This window comes from Triturus cristatus, chromosome 5_2, assembly GCF_964204655.1.
Source record: "Triturus cristatus chromosome 5_2, aTriCri1.1, whole genome shotgun sequence".
In the NCBI taxonomy this organism is placed as follows: Eukaryota; Metazoa; Chordata; class Amphibia; order Caudata; family Salamandridae; genus Triturus; species Triturus cristatus.
Window position 1 is genome coordinate 1,087,626,723 of NC_140588.1, and position 25,518 is coordinate 1,087,652,240.

Here is a 25,518-nt window from a genome sequence, read left to right on the forward strand (position 1 = left end):
TGTCCCCTCAATTTTCAGGTCGCCTCCATCTTGAATCCACCCTTGGATTCCACCGGACACTTCTTCAGTCGACGCAAGCAGCAAGTCTTCTTTGGTCGCCATAGAAAACAGCGACGCGACCCGACACCAAAAGACACCTATGCACCCGGCTTCCCTGGGTGAGGTAACTCGTGCACTCCGGTGCCCTAGTATGTGTTGGCCCTCAAAGTACTTACCTTGTAAGTGGCTTGCTTGTAGACTTCCTCGAAGTACCCTAAAACTTTAAAAATCAAACCGAGACTTGCACCATTATAATCAATAGGGAACCCACGGCTGTGTTCACACACTGCACGCGTCTCCCGTGGGCCTGTTACTTACCTGCTAACACTGCAGTAGTGAAGCCCCAGCGATTCCCCTGGCCCTAGGCCTTGTCATTTTGCAAGTCGACATTGTTATACCATTTTTTTAGTATATGGTCTGGTACGCCCCTAGGGCTCCAGCCATATTTGTGCTTAATTTATTGTGAAACATTGACATTTGAATGTGTATCTGGCTTCTAATCTCATAAAGAGATTAGTAGAGTGTGTCTAGTAATAAATACAGATATATATTTGATATATATACCTGTGTGGTGTCCTTTCATTTGGTAATTCAAGAGATTATAAGGTAAAACAAGCTGCTTTACATTCCTCTGAGACTTAGCCTGAAGGCTGCTCTCCACAGCTACCACTAGGATAGCTTTCTTTTAAAGGTTGTCTTAAACCTATCTACCATAAGAGTCGAATTGGACTGGTGCAAGGTGGCCACTATAACTAGTGACCAGCATATGCCAAGCCAACATCTCACATAAGGTAAAACAGAGGTAAGGTAAACCAGAGGTGAGGTGAACCAGAGGTGAGGTGAATCCGAGATGAGGTAAACTAGAGGTGAGGTGAACCAGAGGTGAAGTGAACCAGAGGTGAGGTAAACCTGGGGTGAGGTGAACCAGAGGTGAGGTGAACCAGAGGCGAGGTAAACCAGAGGTGAGGTAAACTAGATGTGAGGTGAACCAAAGGTGAAGTGAACCAGAGGTGAGGTAAACTGGAGATGAAGTAAGCTAGACGTGAGGTGAACCAAAGGTGAAGGGAACCTGAGGTGAACCAGAGGTGAAGTGAACCAGACGTGAGGTAAACCAGAGGTGAGGTGAACCAGAGGTGAAGTGAACCAAAGGTGAGGTAAACCTGGGGTGAGGTGAACCAGAGGTGAGGTGAACCAGAGGCGAGGTAAACCAGAGGGGAGGTAAACTAGATGTGAGGTGAACCAAAGGTGAAGTGAACCAGAGGTGAGGTAAACTGGAGATGAGGTAAGCTAGACGTGAGGTGAGGGGAACCTGAGGTGAACCAGAGGTGAAGTGAACCAGACGTGAGGTAAACCAGAGGTGAGGTGAACCAGAGGTTAGGTGAACCAGAGGTGAGGTAAACTAGAGGTGAGGTAAACCAGAGGTGAGGTAAACTGGAGATGAGGTAAACTAGACATGAGGTGAACCAAAGGTGAGGTGAACCAGAGGTGAGATGAACCAGACGTGAGGTAAACCAGAGGTGAGGTGAACCAGAGGTGAAGTGAACCAAAGGTGAGGTAAACCTGGGGTGAGGTGAACCAGAGGTGAGGTGAACCAGAGGCGAGGTAAACCAGAGGGGAGGTAAACTAGATGTGAGGTGAACCAAAGGTGAAGTGAACCAGAGGTGAGGTAAACTGGAGATGAGGTAAGCTAGACGTGAGGTGAAGGGAACCTGAGGTGAACCAGAGGTGAAGTGAACCAGACGTGAGGTAAACCAGAGGTGAGGTGAACCAGAGGTTAGGTGAACCAGAGGTGAGGTAAACTAGAGGTGAGGTAAACCAGAGGTGAGGTAAACTGGAGATGAGGTAAACTAGACATGAGGTGAACCAAAGGTGAGGTGAACCAGAGGTGAGATGAACCAGACGTGAGGTAAACCAGAGGTGAGGTGAACCAGCGGTGAGGTAAACCAGAGGTGCGGTGAATCACAGGTGAGGTGAACCAGAGGTGAGCTGAAGTAGAGGTGAGGTAAACCAGACATGAGGTAAACCAGTGAACATCTTGTTGTCCTATCCTCTGGTGGTTTATAGCGCCTTGTGACGTCTTCTCTCACAAATGCCACTGGCGTGCGTCGATGAAAATACTCTGAGAGTCACTGAGGAGTCTTAACGTTCAGCGCCCCCCTCCTACCCCACCTCCCCCACATACCAGTCACGTGGGACCCGCGTGTCTGTGACGCTAGACCTGACTTGTGCACTCACTCTCATGTGACGCAGGCCATGGCACGTGGACCCCCCATGTGACGCACCCCTGGCATGCCGCTGCCCACCCATACCCAGGCCTGGAAGCTGGCACACAGAGGGCACCAGTGTGGGTATGTGGATGTATGTGGGTGACAGGACGTCAACAGAGCTCTCTGCAGCCTCAGCTTTGGCGTCTAGGCTGCTGCTCTGTGTCCTCGGCGGCCTGGAGACTGCCGGCTCACTTGGCGCTACACAAGGGCCCTCGTTCACTCACTCACCCACCTCGCGGCCTTTCTCGACTCTTGGAGCTACACTCGAGCGCTTGGAACTACACTCGGGTGTCCAGGCGTCTGCTGTGTGCCCTCGGCTGCCTGGAGATTGCCGGCTCACTTGGCGCTATACAAGGGCCCTCGTTCACTCACCCACCTTGCGGCCTGTCTCGATTCTTGGAGCTACACTCGGGCGCTTGGAGCTACACTCGGGCGTCCAGGCGTCTGCTCCATGTCCTCGGCGGCCTGGAGACTGTCGGCTCACTTGGCGCTATACAGGAGTCCTCGTTCACACACACCTGTCCACCCTCTCTCTGCTGAACCAATCATCCACCCACCGTGCGGCCTGTCTCGATTCTTGGAGCTGCCCCGGGCGCTTGGAGTTACACTTGGGCGTCCAGGCGCCTGGAGTGCTACAGGCTGCCCTCTCCCCCTCGCACCCCCATTCTTGCTCCGCGTGACCTGTGGTTGGCCCTGGTGAAAGCGCCGCCTGCTGCCAGCGGGCACTCTCCCCTGGCCGTTAGTGGTGATGTGGCAAGGCAACGGCCTTCTGTGGCCCCACTTGGAGGCCAAGTCGTGGTAGTGGCATCTAGGTGTGATGGGACTGGGCGGCACAGGCCTGTTCCGTCTCTCCCTTCACCCCTCACCAGTCACAGGCCCGTCGCTCCCCAGGTCTGTCAAGGGTCAGCTTGTCCATGGGGCTCGTGTCAGCCCCACAGCCTCTTCAATGGCTGCCTTGTAAGGGTCATCTTGGGGTCAAGAGCCTGGGGTGATGTCACAATCTGACACCAGGTATCGAGGGCGATATCAGAGTCTGAGGTAAACATTGTGGTGTCAGGAGCCTGGGAAGATGTCACATTCTGACGTCAGGAGCCTGGGGTGATGTCACAATCTGACACCAGGTACCGAAGGCGATCTCAGAGTCTGATGTAAACATTGTGATGTCAGGAGCCTGGGGTGATGTCACATTCTGACGTCAGGAGTCTGGGTTGATGTCACAATCTGACACTAGGTACCGAGGGCGATCTCAGAGTCTGATGTAAACATTGTGATGTAAGAGGTCTGGGGTAATGTCACATTCTGACGTCGGAAGCCTGAGGCAATGTCCCATTGTGATGTCAGGAGCCTGGAGTGATGTCACACTCTGATGCCAGGGGCCTGAGGCAATGTCACATTGTGATGTCAGGAGCCTGGGGTGAAGTCACATTGTAAGGTCAGGAGCCTGGGGTGATGTCACACTCTGATGCCAGGAGCCTGCGGTAATGATGTCACACTCCGATTCCAGGAGCCCGCGGTAATGTCACATTGTGAGGTCAGGAGCCTGGGGTGATGTCACACTCTGACGTCAGTGGCCTGGGGTGATGTCACTCTCTGATGTCAGGTGCCTGGGGTGATGTCACATTCTGATGTCAGGAGCCTGGGGTGATATCACATTCTGAAGTCTGGAGTCTGGGATAGTGTCACATTCTGGTGTGAAAGTTCTGCTGTAATGCCACATTCTGCTGTAATGTCACATTCTGACGTCAGGGACCTGGGTGATGTCACATTCTGACGTCAGGAGCCTGGGTGATGTCAGTAGTCTGGGAGTGGCCTGTGCTGACGGGCTCCCTTCAAAGTTGTAGTGCGCGTGCGCCACTGCTCATCCGTCTGCAACAAGCAGCTATTTATGTGTATTGTCAAAGCCAATAGTCCTGTTCTTAGGATGATGGTGCAATGGTAAAAAATGTTCTACATTTTTTGGTGGAAAAAAATTGTAAGAAAAAGATCGTCACCTGTATGTGTCCTCCATATGTTTGAAATAAAAATGTAAGATTTAAAAGAGTTCACTGAGTTTGCTTTTTGACTAATGTTTTTTTTTTTAAACAGCCTTTGAGCTGTGCCATGACTTTTACCATTTTTCTGAGGGAGACAAGAATTAGTCAAACCACTCAAACTGCAGGCAGTTGCAATGTCACTTAAACACTTTTCAACAGCAACTTTAAAAGGAAGTTGGAAATAAGGTTCCTGAAGTCCAAGCTAAAGAAATACCAGTTTTTAAACACCATCTATGAAAAAAGAAAATGTAAACCCTTTGAGTGAGCTTTGTCACTGAAGAGAAAGGAACTATTTCTAATCGGCTATGAACAGTGTGCTCAAGCTTTAAGCAGTCACTCAAAGTGAAGGGAGCCAATCCGTAAAGTGGGCTGACCCACTGCCCCATGCTGTTGTGGGTGGTGGCAAAATGTGATTGGCTATTCACCAGACCAATGGATGAAGCCTGCTGACCAAAAGCCCATGTATGTATGTAGATTATGTATGTTTTTATGCTGCAAACAGCTGTCTGGGGGGACAGGCCGGACCTAAAAATACTGAGGGCTCCAGTCATTGGCTGCAGATTTGGCAGTGATCCAGCGTGGAGGACAACATTTACAGAATCTCCTTATGTCAGAGATCCCTATTCACAACGGTTCATTCATACACTCATTCATTGGTGGGGCCCATAACACCAACACGCTCCTCATCCACATAACTCACTCGAATCTGTACACAGGAGAACGGATGCTGGACCAAGTGGGCACCTTATTGTCTATCAGGACTCATTTTCTACTGAATTAAATATATACATTCTATATACAGTCTTCTGAATCCTGACTTTATCATCAAGGCACTCCACTGTTTGGTCGATGGACCAACTAGTTGGACTGGTTGATGGTGAATTAGAACCAGCTAAAACACAATTAAAACCTAGAAACATTTGATATTTCCAGTAATTAATTTAAGAACCACAGACTAATTTCTTATTATTTCAATTGTGTTTATCTAAACATTAATCACACTTTTTAATCTTGCATTTACTGATTACAGCTCATTAATTAAAATTTAAATTTATTAAAGAGAAAATAAACATTTAGAAACTACTCTTTGACATAGTTTTCAACTATAACAATGGGCCTTTCGAGGAACACGCCGTCACACTAGGAACCCTGCTTAGGCGATTGCCGAAATCTGAAGTACATGTTAAATATACTCTACTGCATGAAAATTCCAAGATTTGTTCTACTTTCAAGAACATATACATTGATTCAAGCCCTGATGAAGTTCCCCTTGAATGAAACGCGTTGGCTGACCATTCCTTTTCTACCGAAATTTAATTTGAATTAAAGAGGACATTTGATTACAACGCTTTGGCTCATTGGACTATCTCATTTGTGCACCCCCACTTTCATTTGTTTATACTCTTTGACATAGATTTAAGAAAAATGCAGTAAATCATTTACCAATCGATAGAATATGATAGCTTCAGATCAGATAGGGAATTATCTGCATTCTCAGGTGAAGACTCCCTCGGCAAAAGACAACCTGACCCTCATCATAGGATCAAACCGTTGTGCAAATTACAGGAAGCGGCGTAATAAAGTTCAGATACTCAGCAAAGTCCATACATCAACCCGGAGCATGGATCAATTCCACACTCAGACGGACAGCACAGAGTAAATTTCAGATTTTGAAAGAACACCAACCCAACAAGAACTTCTTTATAAGGAAAATTAACCAAAAGATAAACGCAACCGCAACCGCAACTCCACCAACAACAACTCCAACAACAATAATGACTGATGAAGGGTTCTTATACCCTTTCCCCCCTTACTTCATACAAGATATGGCAACTTTAGGGGCAGACCAAATGTTCTGATTGGACAGTTGGGGGTTATCAATAGTTCATTTCATTTTTTCCCAGTGCAAAATGGTTCTTCAGGGTGACTTGGCACAAGGGGTCACAAATTGAAAGTTATTTTTCCGTTTCTCAGGCGGGAACGGCAAATGTATCTCTTCAAGGTGAAAAGGGTCCTATTGACAGGTTCAGCCTTTGTCTTCTCCCAAGTTTCTCATTCGTTCATCTTCTGGCTTGCGGTCAAGTTTCCAACAAATTGGCCTTGGCAAGAAACACGATGTCAGGAGTTCAAATCACCTCGTGATCTCAAGAGCCATTCGGGGATGCGCAGAAATCATCGCGCGCGCACGGTGGCATCTGCTTCAGAGAACGCCATCTTGAGCACTGCGGCCTAGTAGGCCCGAACATTAACCAAGCGAAAATAGACATAGCAGCAATTAATATGTAGAAATGAAGATTCTAATGTTCAAACCCACACTAATCCCAATATATATTAGTATTTTCCTTGCTGCAGCGACATTTAAAGCGATAATACTTACCATATGATAATTTTAAGCCACAATACAATCACAAAGCAATATAAATCATGCAATTTTACTATTCCACCACAATCTAAGGTTAGTTTGCGTACCATTATTAATTATTTAATTTTGCTATGCAATTCGCAATTTAGTCCCACGTTTATCGGTGTTTTTCAAGGTGCAAACATTGCTTAGTATCACTTCCACTTCAAACAGGTTATGTAAATTAATTTTAGAATGATTAGGTAATTAATTTCATGCAAATGAGAGGAGGTATACAAAATTTTGTTTTTCCTGCTCCATCAGCAGTCTATGCTAATTAGCTCCCACGTGCCTCTGCTTCTGCCCCAGCCATTCCTCTTGACTTTATGATGATTTTAATGCTTTCTCTGTCTGGAAACAAACATTAACCGAGATAATTTGCAATCTCAAAAATCTGCCAGAAAATACGCAAAATGTCCAATGAATGGGGTGAAGTATGAAATCTGGATTTTTGTGCAGGACTGGACTGTAGGTAGTTCTCCTGCTCATCTGTAGCTCTTCGCTGGTGTAAGGACCCACTGGGTGTATGCACCCTATCGAAGTGTCTGTACTCTCACCCTCGCCTCAACAGGTCACATCATATGAACACTGCTTGCAGACTATATCCCATCCACCCTGTCATTTAATCACTTGATTGGATGTTATGGTCTCGTTAAAGGAGAGTTGTTGTTCCATGCTGCCCCTGTTGGTGGGAGCAGGGGTGGGCCATCAAGATTGTGAGATTTAGGTTTATTGCAAATTAATAACTTGTATAATTTTCCCAGTTGGGGGCCATCTGGTTCCACGGCTTTAGGGGTGTGGAGTTTTCACACATGCCGGTCCGCGAACAGGGGAGACAGGTCTCTGCCAAAGCTTCTTAGACGGTTGTCCACAAATGCTTCTGAGGCAGTTGTCTTCTATATTTCTAGGGGAATTCTTCTTGCACCTTGAATTTCATACAATATTTCTTGGAAAATGTTACTGCGACCCTTGGATGTTAATCATGCAAGTTCTGAGCATAATTTGATTTGTAATGTATTGGACCCAATGTATATCCATACATGAAAGTGTAACCAGTATGGAGAGGGCTGAGGAGACTTCAAAGTTTCTGTGACGTCAGCACGCATGTCACCAAAGAAGGAAATCCCATGGGCCTCTTGTTAGGTTAGTCAAGTACAGACAAGGACTGTGTCCAACATGGCCTTGCTGGCCAACCCACGAGAGGGCAAAATCCAAGGCTCCCTGTTCAGTCCTAAAGGAGAGTGGCCAGTCGTTGGCCTTGTTGGCCAACCCACGAGAGGGCAAAATCCAAGGCTCCCTGTTCGGTCCTAAAGGAGAGTGGCCAGACGTTGGCCTCGTTGGCCAACCCACGAGAGGGCAAAATCCAAGGCTTCCTGTTCGGTCCTAAAGGAGAGTCATTGGCCTTGTTGGCCAACCCACGAGAGGGCAAAATCCAAGGCTCCCTGTTCGGTCCTAAAGGAGAGTCATTGGCCTTGTTGGCCAACCCACGAGAGGGCAAAATCCAAGGCTCCCTGTTCGGTCCTAAAGGAGAGTGGCCAGACGTTGGCCTCGTTGGCCAACCCACGAGAGGGCAAAATCCAAGGCTCCCTGTTCGGTCCTAAAGGAGAGTGGCCAGACGTTGGCCTCGTTGGCCAACCCACGAGATGGCAAAATCCAAGGCTTCCTGTTCGGTCCTAAAGGAGAGTGGCCAGTCGTTGGCCAACCCACGAGAGGGCAAAATCCAAGGCCCCTCGCTTGATGCCCCGAACGAAAGACACGGGTTAACGAAAGTAATCTGTGATCTGAGGCATCATTCCTTGTAAGGGAGAGGTAAATTAACATTACCTTATAGACACTGGACCGGACTGCAGCTGGTTCTGCTGTCACAAACCACCATAATATTGAGTATGGTTTTTATTTCAATTTTTGTTTTGTAAGCAGAGTGATAATTTCGAGAGGTCCTGATGAATGCCGCGAACACGTAGTCATCTGGCAGAAACATGTCGACCACTAGTAATTAGGATATTATTTCAATCCTATATCACCTCGTTTTAACCCTAGCTGATGGGGACTAATAGTAAATTGAATTTTGTTACCCAGTAGCTAGTTTTATATACACACCCCCTGTTTTTCCAACTCACACTCTGCCCCTTACTCCACCTGCCTAAGTTGGCATCCTCTCAAAAACACCTCACGCTCCTCTCTTTTTGAGAGTTGTAGCCCACACTGTATACCTTGCGGTTGCAGTGTGCAAGAGGGGACCCAATGATGAAGCATGTCATCTTTGGGTGAGTGAGGGTTCTCGTCTTTAAAAGTAAAGATTCCCGGTCTATACACACCTTTTCTTTCCTCTTGTTCATAGTAGCATCTCATCATTCTTTGTGAGGAACAAAATCCAAGGCTCCCTGTTCGGTCCTAAAGAAGAGGGGCCAGTCGTTGGCCTCGTAGGCCAACCCACGAGAGGACAAAATCCAAGGCTCCCTGTTCGGTCCTAAAGAAGAGGGGCCAGACGTTGGCCTCGTTGGCCAACCCATGAGACGGCAAAACCCAAGGCTCCCTGTTCGGTCCTAAAGAAGAGGGGCCAGACGTTGGCCTCGTTGGCCAACCCACGAGACGGAAAAATCCAAGGCTCCCTGTTCGGTCCTAAAGAAGAGGGGCCAGACGTTGGCCTCGTTGGCCAACCCATGAGAAGGCAAAACCCAAGGCTCCCTGTTCGGTCCTAAAGAAGAGGGGCCAGACGTTGGCCTCGTTGGCCAACCCACGAGACGGAAAAATCCAAGGCTCCCTGTTCGGTCCTAAAGAAGAGGGGCCAGATGTTGGCCTCGTTGGCCAACCCACGAGACCGCAAAATCCAAGGCTCCCTCTTCGGTCCTAAAGAAGAGTGGCCATTCATTGGCCTCGTTGGCCAACCCAGACGTTGGCCTCGTTGGCCAACCCACGAGACGGCAAAATCCAAGGCTCCCTGTTCGGTCCTAAAGAAGAGTGGCCAGTCGTTGGCCTCGTTGGCCAACCCATAAGGCGATAAAATCCAAGGCTCCCTGTTCGGTCCTAAAGAAGAGTGGCCAGTCGTTGGCCAACCCATGAGAGGGCAAAATCCAAGGCTCCCTGTTCTGTCCTAAAGAAGAGTGGCCAGTCGTTGGCCTCGTTGGCCAACCCACGAGATGGCAAAATCCAAGGCTCCCTGTTCGGTCCTAAAGAAGAGGGGCCAGTCGTTGGCCTCGTTGGCCAAACCAAAAAAGGAAAGGACCAAGGCGCCCTGGAGTGGGAAACTGTTTTTTTTTTTGTAGTACCTCCCCCCCCCCTCACTTTTTGGCTAGTGTTTGATGCAACTTTGACTGAAAGTGTGCTGGGTCCCTGCTAACCAGGTCCCCAGTACCAGTGTTCTTTCCCTAAAAAGGTTCAATTGTTTTCCTAATTGGCAAATTGTTAAGCTGGTGAGCTGCAGAGAAGATGCCGCCTTCGGAATGTGAATCTGACTCCCCTCAAAGGAAAGGAAGCCACCCCATCCCCCGCCCAGAGCCCCCTTGGTACCTGGACAGGCAGGAAAATTTGCTAGTCAGGTAGATGTGCCACCTCCAGGCTAGTAGCACCCCTCAGGTGGGCTACTGTAAGGTGGACACGATTTTTCAGATGTAGCCATCTTTGTGAATGCATTCCAAGGAATTTTTGTTCAGGGTGATACTCACTTCCCACAGGGAGTGGTCATCTAATCATATAGGTGGCATAGTGACCCCAAGCGTCAGTTGCCAATTGCCTACTACCCTCCACTCTCCTAACACCCCTAAACTCAGTATTTAGGGGAGTCTCTGGCATTAGAGAAGCAGATCCTGATTGCCTAAGAAGAGAGAAGACACAGATGAGCCGCAAAAGCATACAGGAGAGAAGACAAGAAGCAGCTGACCTGGTCCCTACCCTGCTGGCCTGTCTGCATCCCTCATCAAAAACTGCCAGAGTCGACTCATCTTGCAGCTGCTTACTCCAGAAACCTTGGAGGACTGCCTGCCTTCGAAAAAGACTCAAGACCTCCTGTGAACAGCGGACCTGTTCTGAAGAAACTCTAAAAGATAAGACTCTGAGTCCCCTGGAACTGCTAAAACCCAACACCCGATGTAACCACCGCACCTGTCGCTTTCAGCATGAGTTCAAGTGGGCCACAGGTGTCAACAAGGTCCCCCAGCCCTCCAGAGCTAGAGACAATCATGGTTTCATCCGTCCTGGACTGCGCGCAGGCCCCCTCAACCGCAACTGTTCCGGTAAGGAAGACCCGACAACTAAGGACGCCCATACACCCGTAGCCCCTGGGCCATGGAGAAAAGGACCAAAGGTGTCCCCCCGTCCCCGAGCATCGCAAGGCCTAAGCCCACTTGCTGGTTCGGCCCGACTGGCTTCCTACCAGAGCCTGCAGCCCCTTTTTACAGTGACCGATCCCCATTGAAACGCATTGGGCTCCAGACGCTGCTCTGCACCTGCGGCCCTCATGCCGCTGGTGGTGTACTGCTGGTGCTGCCTTGGACCTGGCCCACCACTCACCTTAACTCCTAGAGGTTGGGCCTGTAAGTCGATGTACTCCACCTGTTTTCAGAACTTGTTCTTCCTTCCATAGGATAACATTGCAGAACTTGGAAATCCACTTTTTGAAGTGAAAAGAATTTATATTTAAAAACGTACTTACCTGAATGATTTTTCTCTGATGCCTAAACATATATATAAAGATACTTGCTATTTCTATAAATTAATGTGGATCTCCTTGAGTCATGTGTGTCATTTATTGATCGTTGTGTGTATTAGCAGATGTCTTGCACTCCTCTGTGTTAAGCCTAAGGCTGCTCGACCACACTACCCACTAACAGAGCACTTTGGGCGCCCCTGTCCCCTAGTAAGGGAACCCCTGGACTCTTAACACAGTATATCAGGTACTTGAAATAGTACATAAAGAGCCAACTTCCTACACCTGGTCATTCCTAGCGAAGAGTGGACAGTGTTTGGACCCGTTGGCCACCTCAGGAGAGGGCAGGAACCAGGGTGCCCTGGTCAGTCCTACCAGAGAGTGGATAGTCATTGGCCACATTGGCCGAATCAAGAGAGGGCAGGAACCAGGGTGTCCTGGTCGGTCCATGAAATGGGTGGACAGTCGTTGGACTCATTGGCCAAACCAGGAGAAGGCAGGATCCAAGACTCTCTGGTCGGTCCAAGCAAAGAGTGGGCTGTCATTGACCAAACCAAGAGAGGCCAGGATCCGTTGTGCCTGCTGGGTCCAGGCTTCGACCCCCAGAGCCGGGATGAAGCCCAAACTCCCTGGTTATACCAGCAGCTCTGTTGGCCACAGGCCTGGAGGTCTCTAACTGGCTGCAGGGTGTCTGCTTATGTGGGGCCACCTGGTTACGCTCTCCTATGCCGCAGAGGGTCTCTGTGGCCTGGAGCTCTGGCTGTCTCTTCCCCTGCCCCCGCTGAGTGGCCACATAGGGGCCAGAGCCCCAGTACAAAGTGTGCCGCTGAAGTCCTCTTTTAAAGCCGACCCACCCTCTGGAGCTGTGCTGCGGACGCCTTGGCATCATATTGTGGGGCAGCCTCAGCGCGTGGGCGTTATAGTCTTACACTGGTCTTTCAGTGGCATGAAAAAACTGGGGGTCTCTCAAAGGTGCGTGGCCGGTGAAAATAAGGGCGTGGCTAAAAAACTCACAAGGTAAAAATCTGTGCTTTCCATAGTGTGTCGCCCGACTGGTGTTTTGCTGCTTCTGTCATTGCATCCAGAACATCATACCTACAACAAGCTAGGACTATTGGCTCTGCCAATGGTTGTTAGTTGCATAAGATACATTCAGTTCTGAAATGAGGAGACTGTGAAATAACTATACAGAGTCTCTTTGAAGTTACATCAAAGGCTGTGAAGGGTGGCACTGCTGCAGAGCAAAGATTTCTTTTTCGCCCCAGGGTGAGGGCAAAAATGGAGAGCCCGATAGGGGCCCCTCCCGGCACCTGCTTTTAGGAACTGCCAGTGCCCTGCAAGACCCGGCCCACTTAAAGCCCTGGGCTTACACCCAGAAGTCACCGCGGCCTACTATCCCTGCACCCAACTGGCCCTCAGTGCTGAAATCTTGCCCCCAAGTCTTAGAGTACCTGGCTGGACTTACCTTCAGGGTCCCCTGCAGCTTGTTCCTCTCTAATCCTCTCCGTGTTCATGGTGGGCCCGTGAGTGAGTCCTCACTGACCACTGTTATCAGATCCCTGCAGGTCCCTCAGAGACCCCTCAGTGAGCCCTCACTGACCACCGTTATCAGACCACTGCAGGTCCCTCAGTGACACCTCACTGACCACCGTTATCAGACCCCTGCAGGTCCCTCAGTGATCCCTCAGTGAGTCCGTACTGACCACCGTTATCAGACCCCTGCAGGTCCCTCAGTTAGCCCTCACTGACCACCGTTATCAGGCCCCTGCAGGCCCCTCAGTGAGCCCTCACTGACTACCATTATCAGACCCCTGCAGGCCCCTCAGTGAGCCCTCACTGACCACCAATATCAGACCCTTGCAGGCCCCTCAGTGAACCCTCAATGACTACCATTATCAGACCCCTGCAGGCCCCCCAGTTTCCCCCTCAGTAACCTCTCAGTGACCACCATTATCAGACCCCTGGCAACCCCCTTAGTTAGCCCTCACTGACCACCGTTATCAGACTCCTTGCAGGCCCCTCAGTGGCCACTCAGTGACCCCTCACTGACCTCCATTATCAGACCCCTGCAGGCCCCCCAGTATCCCATTCAGTGACCACCGTTATCAGACCCCTGGCAGCCCCCTCAGTGAGCCCTCACTGACCATTGTTATCAGACCCTGCAGGCCCCTCAGTGAGCCCTCACTGACCACCGTTATCAGACCCCTGCAGGCCCCTCAGTGGCCCCCTCAGTGGCCACCGTTATCAGACCCCTGGCAGCCCCCTCAGTGTGCCCTCACTGACCACCGTTATCAGACCCCTGCAGGTCCCTCAGTGACTGTAGGAGAGTAGGATCTGCTTCACATGTTTACCCCCACTTTTTGCTAGTGTTTCACTGTTTTTCGACTTTAGTCCACTTTTTGCTGGTGTTTCACTGTTTTTCGACTTAAGTCTGGCTGTGACCCTGCTTTTCAGAGCCCCAGCCTAGCTGCTTCCTCTCTAAATCGATTGCATGTACTTTAGGTATACCATAGATTGGATACTGAGGTACCCTTGTGAGTCCCTAGTATATGGTACACTATGTACCCAGGGCATAGATACCCCAGAGGCCTACCAGGGGCTGAAGCATGTATTATGCCACCCCTGGAATGCCACCCAAAATGACACCACAGGTCTGCTACTGCAGCCTGGGTAAGGTAGTGCATGCACCCCTTACTGTGATATAGGTTACCTATATCACTATATATATACACACATATAAACCTATAAGTCACTCCTATGGCATACCTTATCAATCCTGAAGGCAGAGTGCTTGGTTCTTTTGTGAGAGGGTGTCCCTGCATGAGCAGAGCCCCTCTGCAGCGTTCGGAGACCCTTCTCTGATGCCGTTTGTAATGCAGCCTGACCATATACTCTTAAGTGCATTATAACCTCGCCGTAAATGCTAACTTTGGGATGGCTGCACAGAAACATGTCGTGTTTGGTGTCAAACGCTTTGGAATCCTACCTCCCCCCACCAGTTCTGGCGGCGGTCGTAGAATTCCTCCCTTCTAGAGGGAAAGACATGGTAGTACTGGGTTACCCGATAGAAACTTAACAGAGCCCTGGCATCACAAAATGGATGCTGCAGCCACAGACATGGGTCTGGCCTCCTGCTGTTGACTGAAACTCTGGCAGGGGAGGCCTGGACAATAGGTTTCCTGTCACAGGGAGGTGTAACCACCTCCCAGACAGGCTTATGTGTATTGGGGCTGGGTGGAAGCACTCTTTGAGTGCTTTGAAGTCCTGCACTGGGGGCACATTTGGTGTCCCTGTGCTTCAGAAGACTTCTCAAGACCTGGCTCTTCAAACAATAGCAGCTTCCCCTCCCCCCCTAGCGCCTTGAGACCCTCGCGGGTATGTAGTGTGCTTTACAAATGCCATGATTGATTGATTGATAGTCCAGCTCAAACCGGTTCAGGGGCTTCCAGCCCCTGCTCTGGCACGAAACTGGACAAAGGAAATGAGTGTAGCCACCCCTCTTTCCAAACCCTCCCATAGGTGGGTCCCCAGAGTATGTCCAACCCCCTACCTTAGTATAAGTATGGGACCCCTGTCCTCAGAAATTTAGATTACCCTGGACGAAACTCTGAAGCTGAATCCTGGACCTTCGACGCTCTGCTAAAGACCAGAGGACTGAAGAAATCTCCCTTGGGGGTCAAGGATTGACTCCCCTGCTTGGCAGGCACCAACGAAGCAATTTGCTGGTCTGCATTATCGAAGCTCCCGCTGGACTCCGAAGTATTTGCAGCCCAGGAAGAGGATTTCCAGACATCTCAGAGGCCGGCCCGAGTCCCCAGCAAAGCTGAGACCTACAGCCCTCGTGAGTAGCGTGGAACCGTAACTCCTAGTCACCATGCATTTCTGCAAGTGCATTGACTTCTTGATGTCTCTTGAAGTCGTGCTTGGGCTGACTTGTAGCCCCCACCTCGAGCACTGAATCCAACGAAGATTGTCAGCCTAGTGATCCCGAGTGACCCGTGGGCCACCATTTTGTGTTTTGTGTCGAGGTCCCTTCGCGATCCCTGGTCCGTTGACTGTTGGGTCCCTGAGGGGGTAACTTTGTATTTCCTTGGGCTTCCCTGGTTGCTCCAGGCGTGCCCTGACTCTCAACCAAGTGGTGAGTCCCTCAGACCTTGCTGGTCTGCACCGAAGCATCTTTCTCATTTCTGTGTGGGTTGCTGTTTCCAAGGCTTGTTGTGTCCAATCCGGGCACTGACACTGCAGCACTCGACATCCTTTGTGGGTCAGCTCGAATCCAGCTCCTGGTCATCCTCGACACCTCCTGGTCCTTGTGGCTGAAGAGTCAAGCTTCACCTCCTTCACCTGAAATCACCCGACATCGGTGGGCATCTGCTCATCGCCTTCCTGGTCACTGCCTAGTGACCCAGACTCTGTCCCCTCTGCTTTCAGGTTCTTCTCGACTTCGATCCAGGCTTGGATCTCTTCGGACCCTTCGCATCTTCACGGCAGCAGCACTTCTTCGCCAGCTCCCATTGAAATCGACAACGTGACCCGACACCAAAAGACACCTATGCGCCCGGCTTCCCTGGGTGAGGTAACACGAGTACTCCGGTGCTCCCGTGGGTGCTTGCCCTAGAACGTCCTAAGTCCAAAAGGGTTTGGTCCTGATTCATTTCTAAGTGTCCCTAATCTTTAAAAATCTAACCGCGACTTTCCCCATAGAAGCTAACGGGAGCTCGCGGCTGTGTTCTCACACTGCACACGTCCCCCGTGGCTCCCCTGTGTCACTACCTTGGGTGGTTCCTTGGGGTCCCAGCGATTCTGCAGGCTCTAGGCCTTGTGTCTAGTTCAGTCGTGGTTCTGATACCACTATTTTAGTATATGGTTTGGCTCGCCCCTAGGGCCTGATGTGTATTTGTGCTGTTTTGACCTTTAGTCTCATAAAGAGACTAGGAGGGTGTGTTTAGTAATAAATACATATATTTTATAAATATACCTGGTGTGGATATCTTTCATTTAGGAACTCAAGAAATTATAGACTGGTAAAACTAGCTGCTTTACATTCCTTCAAGACTTAGCCTGAAGGCTGCTCTCCATAGCTACCACTAGGATATCTTTCAATAAAGGTTGTCTTTAACCTATAACCAATAAGGTTGTTTGGACTGATACAGGGTGCCCACTATAACTAGTGGACAGCATATACCAGGCCAACTTCTCACAGTGACCCTCACTGACCACCGTTATCAGGCCCTTGCAGGTCCCTCAGTGAGCCCTCACTGACCATAGGTGTCAGACCCTGCAGGCCCCTCAGTGTGCCCTCACTGACGACCATTATCAGACCCCTGCAGGTCCCTCAGTGACCCCTCACTGTCCACCATAATCATACCCCTGCAGGCCCCTCAGTGGCCCCCTCAGTGGCCCCCTCAGTGGCCACCGTTATCAGACCCCTGGCAGCCCCCTCAGTGTGCCCTCACTGACGACCGTTATCAGACCCCTGCAGGTCCCTCACTGACTCCTCACTGACCACCGTTATCAGACACCTGCAGGTCCCTCAATGACCATTCAGTGAGTCCTCGCTGACCACCATTATCAGACCCTTGACAGGCACCTGTGTGGCCCCTCTGTGGACCCTCAATGAGCCCTCACTGGCCACCGTAATCAGACCCCTGGCAGGCCCCTCAGTGAACCCTCACTGACCATTGTAATCAGACCCCTCAGGCCTCTCAGTGAGTCCTCACTGGCCCCCGTTGTCAGACCCCTGCAGGCCCCTTAGTGAGCCCTCACTGAGCCCTGTTCTCAGACCCATTGGAGGCCCCTCAGTGAGCCCTCACTGAGCACCGTTATCCGCCCCCTGCAGGCCCCTCAGTGAACCCTCACTAACCGCTGTTATCAGACCCCTGCAGGCCCCTCAGTGAGCCATCTCTGACCACCATTATCAGACCACTGACAGGCCCCTCAGTGGCCACTCAGTGAGCCCTCACTGACCACCGAATCAAGACCCCTGCAGGGCCCTCATTATACCCTGAGTACCCCTCAATGACCACCGTTATCAGACCGAGGGCAGTCCCCTCAGCGAGCCCTCACTGACCACCGTTATCAGACCCCTGCAAGTCCCTCAGTGAGCCCTCACTGACCACCATTATCAGACCCTGCAGGCCCCCCAGTGGCCTCTCAGTGGCCACCATTATCAGACCCCTGGCAGCCCCCTCAGTGAGCCCTCACTGACCGCCGTTATCAGACTCGTGGCAGGCCCCTCAGTGGCCACTCAGTGACCCCTCACTGACCTCCATTATCAGACCCCTGCAGGCCCCTCAGTGAGCCCTCACTGACCACCGTTTTCAGACCCCTGCAGGCCCCCCAGTAGCCACCACAGTGACCACCGTTATCAGACCCCTGGCAGCCCCCTCACTGACCATCATTATCAGACCCCTGCAGGCCCCTCAGTGAACCCTCACTGACCATCATTATCAGACCCCTGCAGGCCCCTCAGTGAACCCTCACTGACCATCATTATCAGACCCCTGCAGGCCCCTCAGTGAACCCTCACTGACCACTGTTATCAGACCCCTGCAGGTGCCCCAGTGGCCCCCTCAGTGGCCACCGTTATCAGACCCCTGGCAGACCCCTCAGTGAGCCCTCACTGACCATCGTTATCAGACCCCTGCAGGCCCCTCAGTGAGCCCTCACTGACCATCATTATCAGACCCCTGCAGGACCCCCAGTGACCACCGTTCTCATGTGCCGCACCTCTGGGTGTGGGAAGCCTTCATCTCTTGGGGCAGTCACAGCAGATTTTGCCCGTCCGGTGGCCCCATGAACATGAATCTAGGGCCCCTCCTCGTACCCCGAACCCCCTCAGTGACTTTGGGCTCTTCGTCCTCGCGTTCCTTGACACCCCCTAAGTTAAACCCACACTTCCAGATACTGCCCCCCTAAGCTGCCGCCTGAGGCCAGGGCCTCCCGACCCTTAAGAGACCTGTGAAAAAATCCATCTGTTCGGACACTGTGAACATGAGACCCGGTGTCCAGCCCCGCGACCCACGTGGGAAAAGGTGTGCAGGGCTGACGGCGCGTTTCCACGCAGGAAACCGGCCTCACCCTTCCTAAACCCTCACCTAGTCCCTGGGGTGCGGGAGAGAAGAACGCATGTGGCGGGGGCTACCTCCCCAAAACATTTTAGATAGGAGGGGTCCGGGCTGGGATCCACGCCTTCTGAGGGGGGCGGGTGGGAGAGCGGGGTAGAGGGAATACCTCGACCAGGTAGGGTCTGGCTGTGACCAGACATGGTACCCTGGATTAGGCCCATGCCTCCTGAGGGTGGGGGGGGGGGGGTCCTCTCTCGGCCAGGTAGGGTCTGGCCTGGTTCCCCCGGGCAGGGCCCATGAGTCCTGAGGGTGGGGAGGGCCCTCTCTCGGCCAGGTAGGGTCTGGCCTGGTTCCCCAGGGTGGGGCCGGTGACTCCTGAGGGTGGGGAGGGAGTCCTCTCTCGGTCAGGGAGGGTCGGGCCTGGTCCCCAGGGTGGGGCCCATGAGTCCTGCCGGTGGCAAGGGCCCTCTCTCGGCCAGGTAGGGTCTGGCTGTGACCAGCCCTGGTCTCCCGGGGTAGAGCCTATGACTCCTGAGGGTGAGTCCTCTCTCGGTCAGGTAGGGTCTGGCCTGCTCCCCCAGGGTGGGGCCCATGAGTCCTGCGGGTGGGGAGGGCCCTCTCTCGGCCAGGTAGGGTCTGGCCTGGTTCCCCCGGGCGGGGCCCATGCCTCCTGAGGGCGTGGGGGGGGGGGGGGGTCGAGGACCGGACCTGCGGTGATCAGGTTAGGGTCCACGCCTGGGGCAGTCGGTGCCAGGCCTCTGGCCTCAGAGAGAGAGAGGGAGGGGCAGGGAGTGCGCACCTCACGCCCTCGGATTACTCATTAATGGGCATTGTATGGGCCCGATTACAGGAGTATATAGCTGCCCGCGGGGGCGGCCGGACAGAGCCTGGGCAGAGAGTGGAGCAGACAGGATCACCGCTTAATAACCCCCATAAACCCGGCTGGAGGTGTCAGGAACCTCCGCGACCCCAAAAGCCCCTGGAGGAGGCAGGGTGCCCCTAAAGCCTCCGGTACACTTTCAGTAGCCCCAGCGCCCCTGGAGGAGGCAGGTCAGGAGCATCTCAGCGCTCCAGTCTGTGGGACACTGAGTGGAGCCTAGGTGAGTGCGAGCTGTGTGCACGAGCTGGAGTGAGTGAGGGGGTGTTCACGAGCTGGAGTGAGTGAAGGGGTGTTCACGAGCTGGAGTGAGTGGGGGTGGGTGCACTCTCGGGAGAGGGGGTGGGTGCGCTCGGTGGAGTGTGAGTGAGGGTGGGTGCGCTATCTGGAGTGTGAGTGGGGTGGGTGTCAGGTTTTGTTAGGTTGTGTTAGGTTATGAAGAACTTATTTCGCAAACACCTGGAAACGCATCTGTTCCCTCCATCGGCGTCCGCCCTAGCGCCGGGCACTCTCACGGTCGCTGTGCGCTTTAGAAATCCACTCATCCACTCCTTCATTCATGTTGTGTAGATTAGTCTTGGGTGGCTTATCCCCGTGAAGGTGCACAGGGGCTGGAGCAGGCGCGCGGGCGTGAGGCTGAAGAGGCTGAGTCCGCCTCAGTGAGCTAGTCGGAGAGCCGGGTCTCCGCTTCTTTCAGAGTTCAAGAGGTGAGGCGGAGGCGCTGACCTGGAGAGGTCATCCCAGACCTCGGGTGCGATGTAGGAGGATGCCCACCTCCTGTTCATCTTCTCCCATGCAGGGGTTGTGTGTGGGTGCGCGCAGGTGTCTGGTGGGTTGGTGGAAGTGCATGCGTTTGTTCAGATATGTTGGTCCAATGCTGTGCAGGGCCTTGTATGTGTGCGTGAGGAGTTTGAATTTGCAGCGTTTATGTATGGGGAGCCAGTGGGGCTCTGTGAGAAAGGATGCGTTGCTGGGGGTCGAGGATGGGTCTCGCTGCGGCTTCTGGATGGTCTGGAGTCGATGGATGGAGCTCACGGCAGAGTGCGGTGCCGGAGTCTGAGGGCGTGCGTGAGTGTGCAGGGGTAGCCATTTAAAGCTCTTGCGGGGCCTGCGGAGAACATGGAGACAGAAGCAGCTGGCCGCGTAGACCTGCGCTGTCCTGTTCCGTTTGTCCTCTAGAATGAGTGCTTGGTGTGGGTCCAGCTCTGATGGCCCCAGGTGGGGCCCCAGGGAGCGCTCTTGTTCCTGAAGTTTGTCCTCTAGAATGAGTGCTTGGTGTGGGTCCAGCTCTGGGGCCCCAGGTGGGGCCCCAGGGAGCGCTCTTGTTCCTGAAGTTTGTCCTCTAGAATGAGTGCTTGGTGTGGGTCCAGCTCTGATAGCCCCAGGTGGGGCCCCAGGGAGCGCTCTTGTTCCTGAAGTTTGTCCTCTAGAATGAGTGCTTGGTGTGGGTCCGAGCTCTGATGGCTACAGGTGGGGCCCCAGGGAGCGCTCTTGTTCCTGAAGTTTGTCCTCTAGAATGAGTGGTTGGTGTGGGTCCGAGCTCTGATGGCCCCAGGTGGGGCCCCAGGGAGCGCTCTTGTTCCTGAAGTTTGTCCTCTAGAATGAGTGGTTGGTGTGGGTCCGAGCTCTGATGGCCCCAGGTGGGGTCCCAGGGAGCGCTCTTGTTCCTGAAGTTTGTCCTCTAGAATGAGTGCTTGGTGTGGGTCCAGCTCTGATGGCCCCAGGTGGGGCCCCAGGGAGCGCTCTTGTTCCTGAAGTTTGTCCTCTAGAATGAGTGCTTGGTGTGGGTCCAGCTCTGGGGCCCCAGGTGGGGTCCCAGGGAGCGCTCTTGTTCCTGAAGTTTGTCCTCTAGAATGAGTGGTTGGTGTGGGTCCAGCTCTGATGGCCCCAGGTGGGGCCCCAGGGAGCGCTCTTGTTCCTGAAGTTTGTCCTCTAGAATGAGTGCTTGGTGTGGGTCCAGCTCTGGGGCCCCAGGTGGGGCCCCAGGGAGAGCTCTTGTTCCTGAAGTTTGTCCTCTAGAATGAGTGGTTGGTGTGGGTCCAGGTCTGATGGCCCCAGGTGGGGCCCCAGGGAGCGCTCTTGTTCCTGAAGCGCAGCGCTTCTGTCTTGTCAGAATTTAGTTCTCCTTAGAGAAGTTGGCTCTGGTTGAGGTGGACTAGAAACTCGCTGGCGTGTGGGTGGGGGGTGCACTCGCTGGTCTGTGAGTGAGGGTTGGTGCACTCACTGGACTGTGAGGGTTAGTGCACTCGCTGTAGTGTGAGTAGTTTCACTAGTATGTGAGTGAGGGTTAGTGCAGTTGCTGGAGTGTGAGTGAGGGTTAGTGCAGTCACTGGAGTGTGAGTGGGGGTGAGTGCAGTCGCTGGAGTGTGCATGGAGGTGAGTTCAGCCGCTGGGGTGTGAGTGGTTGCCCTAACTAGTCTGTGAGTCGTGGTTAGTGCACTTGCTGTAGTGTGAGTGGGGGTAAGTGCAGTCACTGGGGTGTGAGTGGTTGCTCTAACTCGTCTGTGAGTAGTGGTTAGTGCACTCGCCGGAGTGTGAACGGGGGTGAGTGCAGTCGCTGGTCTGTGAGTGGAAGGTGGACACGTCACTGGAGTGTGGTGAATACGGTGTCTGGGTCACGCTCGCCAGAACGTGAGTGGAATTGGTGAGTGCTGGTTGGAGTGTGAGCAGGAAGGCGGCCTCGCAGCGCTTTGCACAGCTGTGTTTGTGCTGACGTGGTCTTCGCGGCGCTCCGGTAGGCCGGTGGTACACGTTTTCAATGTGCCCAGCAGGGCACACAGGTTGGTCCAAGGCAGGGTACAGGGGGGGGGGGGGGGCGCACTTAGGGGTGTCTCGGAGCACAGGGTGCTCAAGAGCTCACAACGACAGCTTCAGCCCAGAGGTCACGCAGCTGGGCACACGTCTCACATTCAAGTGCACTGGACAGGCTTCATGGCATAGGGGGCATATGGCGCCTACACCTGCTCAACGAAGCACCGGGGCAGTTATCGAGGCGCTGACAGTCGGTACATATGGGTGGGAACCCATGGGGCAGGCCTCTGAGCTCCAAGAGCTCGTCCCAGGCACAGGAAACAGGGCACAGCCAAGGGCACACGGGAACAGGAGGGACAGCTCTCAGGGCACAGTACTCAGCACCCGAGCACACGTGGGTGGGAACCCATGGCGCACACGGGAACAGGAGGGGCAGCTTTCAGGGCACAGGACTCACCACCTGGGCACACGTGGGTGGGAACCCATGGGGCACAGGAGGGGCAGCTCTCAGGGCACAGGACTCACCACCTGGGCACACGTGGGTGGGATCCCATGGGGCACACGGGAACAGGAGGGGCAGCTCTCAGGGCACAAGACTCACCGCCTGGGCACACGGGAACTGGAGGGGCAGCTCTCAGGGCACAGGACTCACCACCTGGGCACACGTGGGTGGGAACCCATGGGGCACACGGGAACAGGAGGGGCAGCTCTCAGGGCACAGGACTCACCACCTGGGCACACGTGGGTGGGAACCCATGGGGCACACGGGAACAGCAGGGGCAGCTCTCAGGGTACAGGACTCACCACCTGGGCATACGTAGGTGGGTACCCATGGGGCACACGGGAACAGGAGGGGCAGCTCTCAGGGCACAGGACTCACCACCTGGGCACACGAGGGTGGGTACCCATGGGGTAGGTTCTGAGCTCCAAGAGCTCGTCCCAGGCACTGGAAACAGGGCACAGCCAAGTGCACAAGGGAGTAGGAGGGGGGCAGCTGTGTGCGCACGAGTCACCACCTGGGCATACATGGGCGATTCACACGACCAGAGGGAAGCAGGCTCAAAGAACAGGGGCACATTCAGGGCGGAGGGGGCATGTGGCACCTCCACGTGCTCATCGAAGCACGGGGCTGTTTTCGAGGCGCTGACACTCGGCACATACGGGTGATTCGGGGGTACGTCGCACGTCGCATGGTGCGGATCTAAAACAAAAGGGGTGATTCTTGGAGCCCCGTGGGACGGTCTGGGGGCACGGGCAAGCCACATGCCACCTTCATGCACGGGGGTGCGGCAAGGAGAAGAGGGCAGGGATCGGGTTCGAGGACAGAGGTGGTCTGTTTCGGAGGGCATGGATTCAGAGGGGTGGGGGCCTTACAGAACAGGTGCGAGGGGTCGGGTCGGAGAGCACCTGTGCACGGCGGGCACGCTAGGTGTACCACACGACGAAGTGGGGCCCGTCCTAGGACGCATAAGAGAAGGCGGGTGGGGGGGGGGGGGGGTGAAAGCCTCACTACGCATGAAGGCACAGCACAGCTGGATGCGGCACCCGCCGTAAGGCACCAAGGATGGGGGCCAGACGGGCCACATGAGGCCCCTGGGCATGTTCAAAGCACAGCGAAGCGCCCAGGTGCTAGGAGGCGCTATCTAGTGAATACACCGTGTACAGTGGGGCCAGGGTGCCCGTGTTTTAATCCCAGTGACAACACTTAAATGCTTAGTGTGATGAGGGCAACGTATCTGCCCTAGTGCCTACTCACAAGCTAGATGTTAGCTTTAGGCGCTACATTGTGCCTGTGGCATTTCTTTGTCTGAGAGTTTGCACTGCTGTCCAAAGCCCGAGCCAGTATCATCTGTTTCGTAGAGCGGGCGCACGTGTGATCTGTATAAGGAGGGCTAGCTCTGCTGTCTAATGGCTCTACTTATATAAGGCCTATAACCTGAGAGATAGCTCTGCTGCATGTAGTCCGCTGTGCATGATATCTGTAACTTGAGAGATAGCTCTGCTGCATGGAGTCCGCTGTGCATGGTATGCACAATCTGAGAGATAGCTCTGCTGCATGGAGTCCGCTGTGCATGGTATGCACAATCTGAGAGATAGCTCTGCTGCATGGAGTCCACTGTGCATGGTATGCACAATCTGAGAGATAGCTCTGCTGCATGGAGTCCGCTGTGCATGGTATGCACAATCTGAGAGATAGCTCTGCTGCATGGAGTCCACTGTGCATGGTATGCACAATCTGAGAGATAGCTCTGCTGCATGTAGTCTGCTGAACATGATATATATAACTTGAGAGATAGCTCTGCTGCATGTAGTCCCAGTGGCGTAACGAAAGTTGAGGGGGGCCCCCTGCAAAGTGCATGGAGGGGGCCCCCCCTTCAGACTCACTCAAGAGCTTTCAGGCCAGGGTACAGTGCTGCTGGGACCCCCCGGAGCTCGGCCCTCCCCCAACTGTTGTTGGTAAAAGTTGCCCTTAATATATGTTTTCCATTCATATTTGTTTTTGAGCACCTGGAGCCAAGGCTCGCTTCAAACAAAAAAAGGCACAGAGGCACTCCTCTGCCAGCATAACCATTCTGAGGTCATCACCACACAAAGCCTCAATAAAATCACTGCTGAACCTTCTTGGAATAGTTACTGTGGCAGAGGAGGCCACTCCAATGGCTCCTGGGTGCTGTATAAATGCCAGTACCAGCTTCGCATGGCATGGCCTGATGGCACTATACTAGGACAAACACCGAACAAGCAATAGGGAAAAAAGTCCATTCCACGGGGGAAATCGCTGCACAACCACTGGGCAAAATTATAACAGAACTATAACTGGGGCGAAGCAGTGAACGGGCACTAAAGATGGGCAACTAATGATAGTCAATCCATGCATCGATTTGGTGGTTAAATGATGTTACTGTGGGATTCAAATAATCAATATTTTTCATGACATCAGTTGCTGAAATGCATTCAAATCTTGCTGTAACTCTGCTACTGTAACCTGCAGGGGTGGCGCACCTAAAGTCATATCGAAACCGTAATATAATTCATGGAATGCATTGAAGGTTATTCTCATCTTGATTGGTAAATCCATACATACCATGACTTATTAATAGAACCGGTAAATATAAAACGTATCACTAATTAATTACTCTCCAGTGGAAAATTGTGTATTTAAACTACTCAATGGAATGAGAAATAGCCATATTTGTTCCTGCAAGAGATCAAATACTGCAACATGGCCGCGATGAGAAGCTCACCAGCATCGTGGTGCTGGTAACACGCGAGCTATGTTCACGAGGAAGGTAATTGCTCTTTAGAAGGACATAGCATGGGAGATCCTCAAGAGTACATCTCTGAAAGGTCCATCACGTGTGAGATATCATTAAGGGAACAAAACTCTCCCGGTTCTCTATAGAGGCCTCTCCCTACCAACCCAAACATTTAGAAAAT

The 25,518-nt window shown here is 52.8% G+C and overlaps 2 protein-coding genes across 2 annotated transcripts in view; both read left to right on the top strand.

Annotated features, from left to right (window-relative positions):
• Positions 1 to 19,413: 19,413 nt before the first annotated feature.
• The window catches only part of LOC146829721 (gap junction beta-1 protein-like), a 43,870-nt gene continuing 37,765 nt past the window's right edge, over positions 19,414 to 25,518 (top strand). The window contains exon 1 of the mRNA XM_085608428.1: positions 19,414 to 19,552. The gene's annotated coding sequence lies outside the window, so the exon portion shown is untranslated. The remainder of the gene's footprint in view (positions 19,553 to 25,518) is intronic.
• The window catches only part of LOC146829722 (gap junction beta-1 protein-like), a 34,723-nt gene continuing 28,618 nt past the window's right edge, over positions 19,414 to 25,518 (top strand). Inside the window, exon 1 of the mRNA XM_085608431.1 lies at positions 19,414 to 19,552. The gene's annotated coding sequence lies outside the window, so the exon portion shown is untranslated. The remainder of the gene's footprint in view (positions 19,553 to 25,518) is intronic.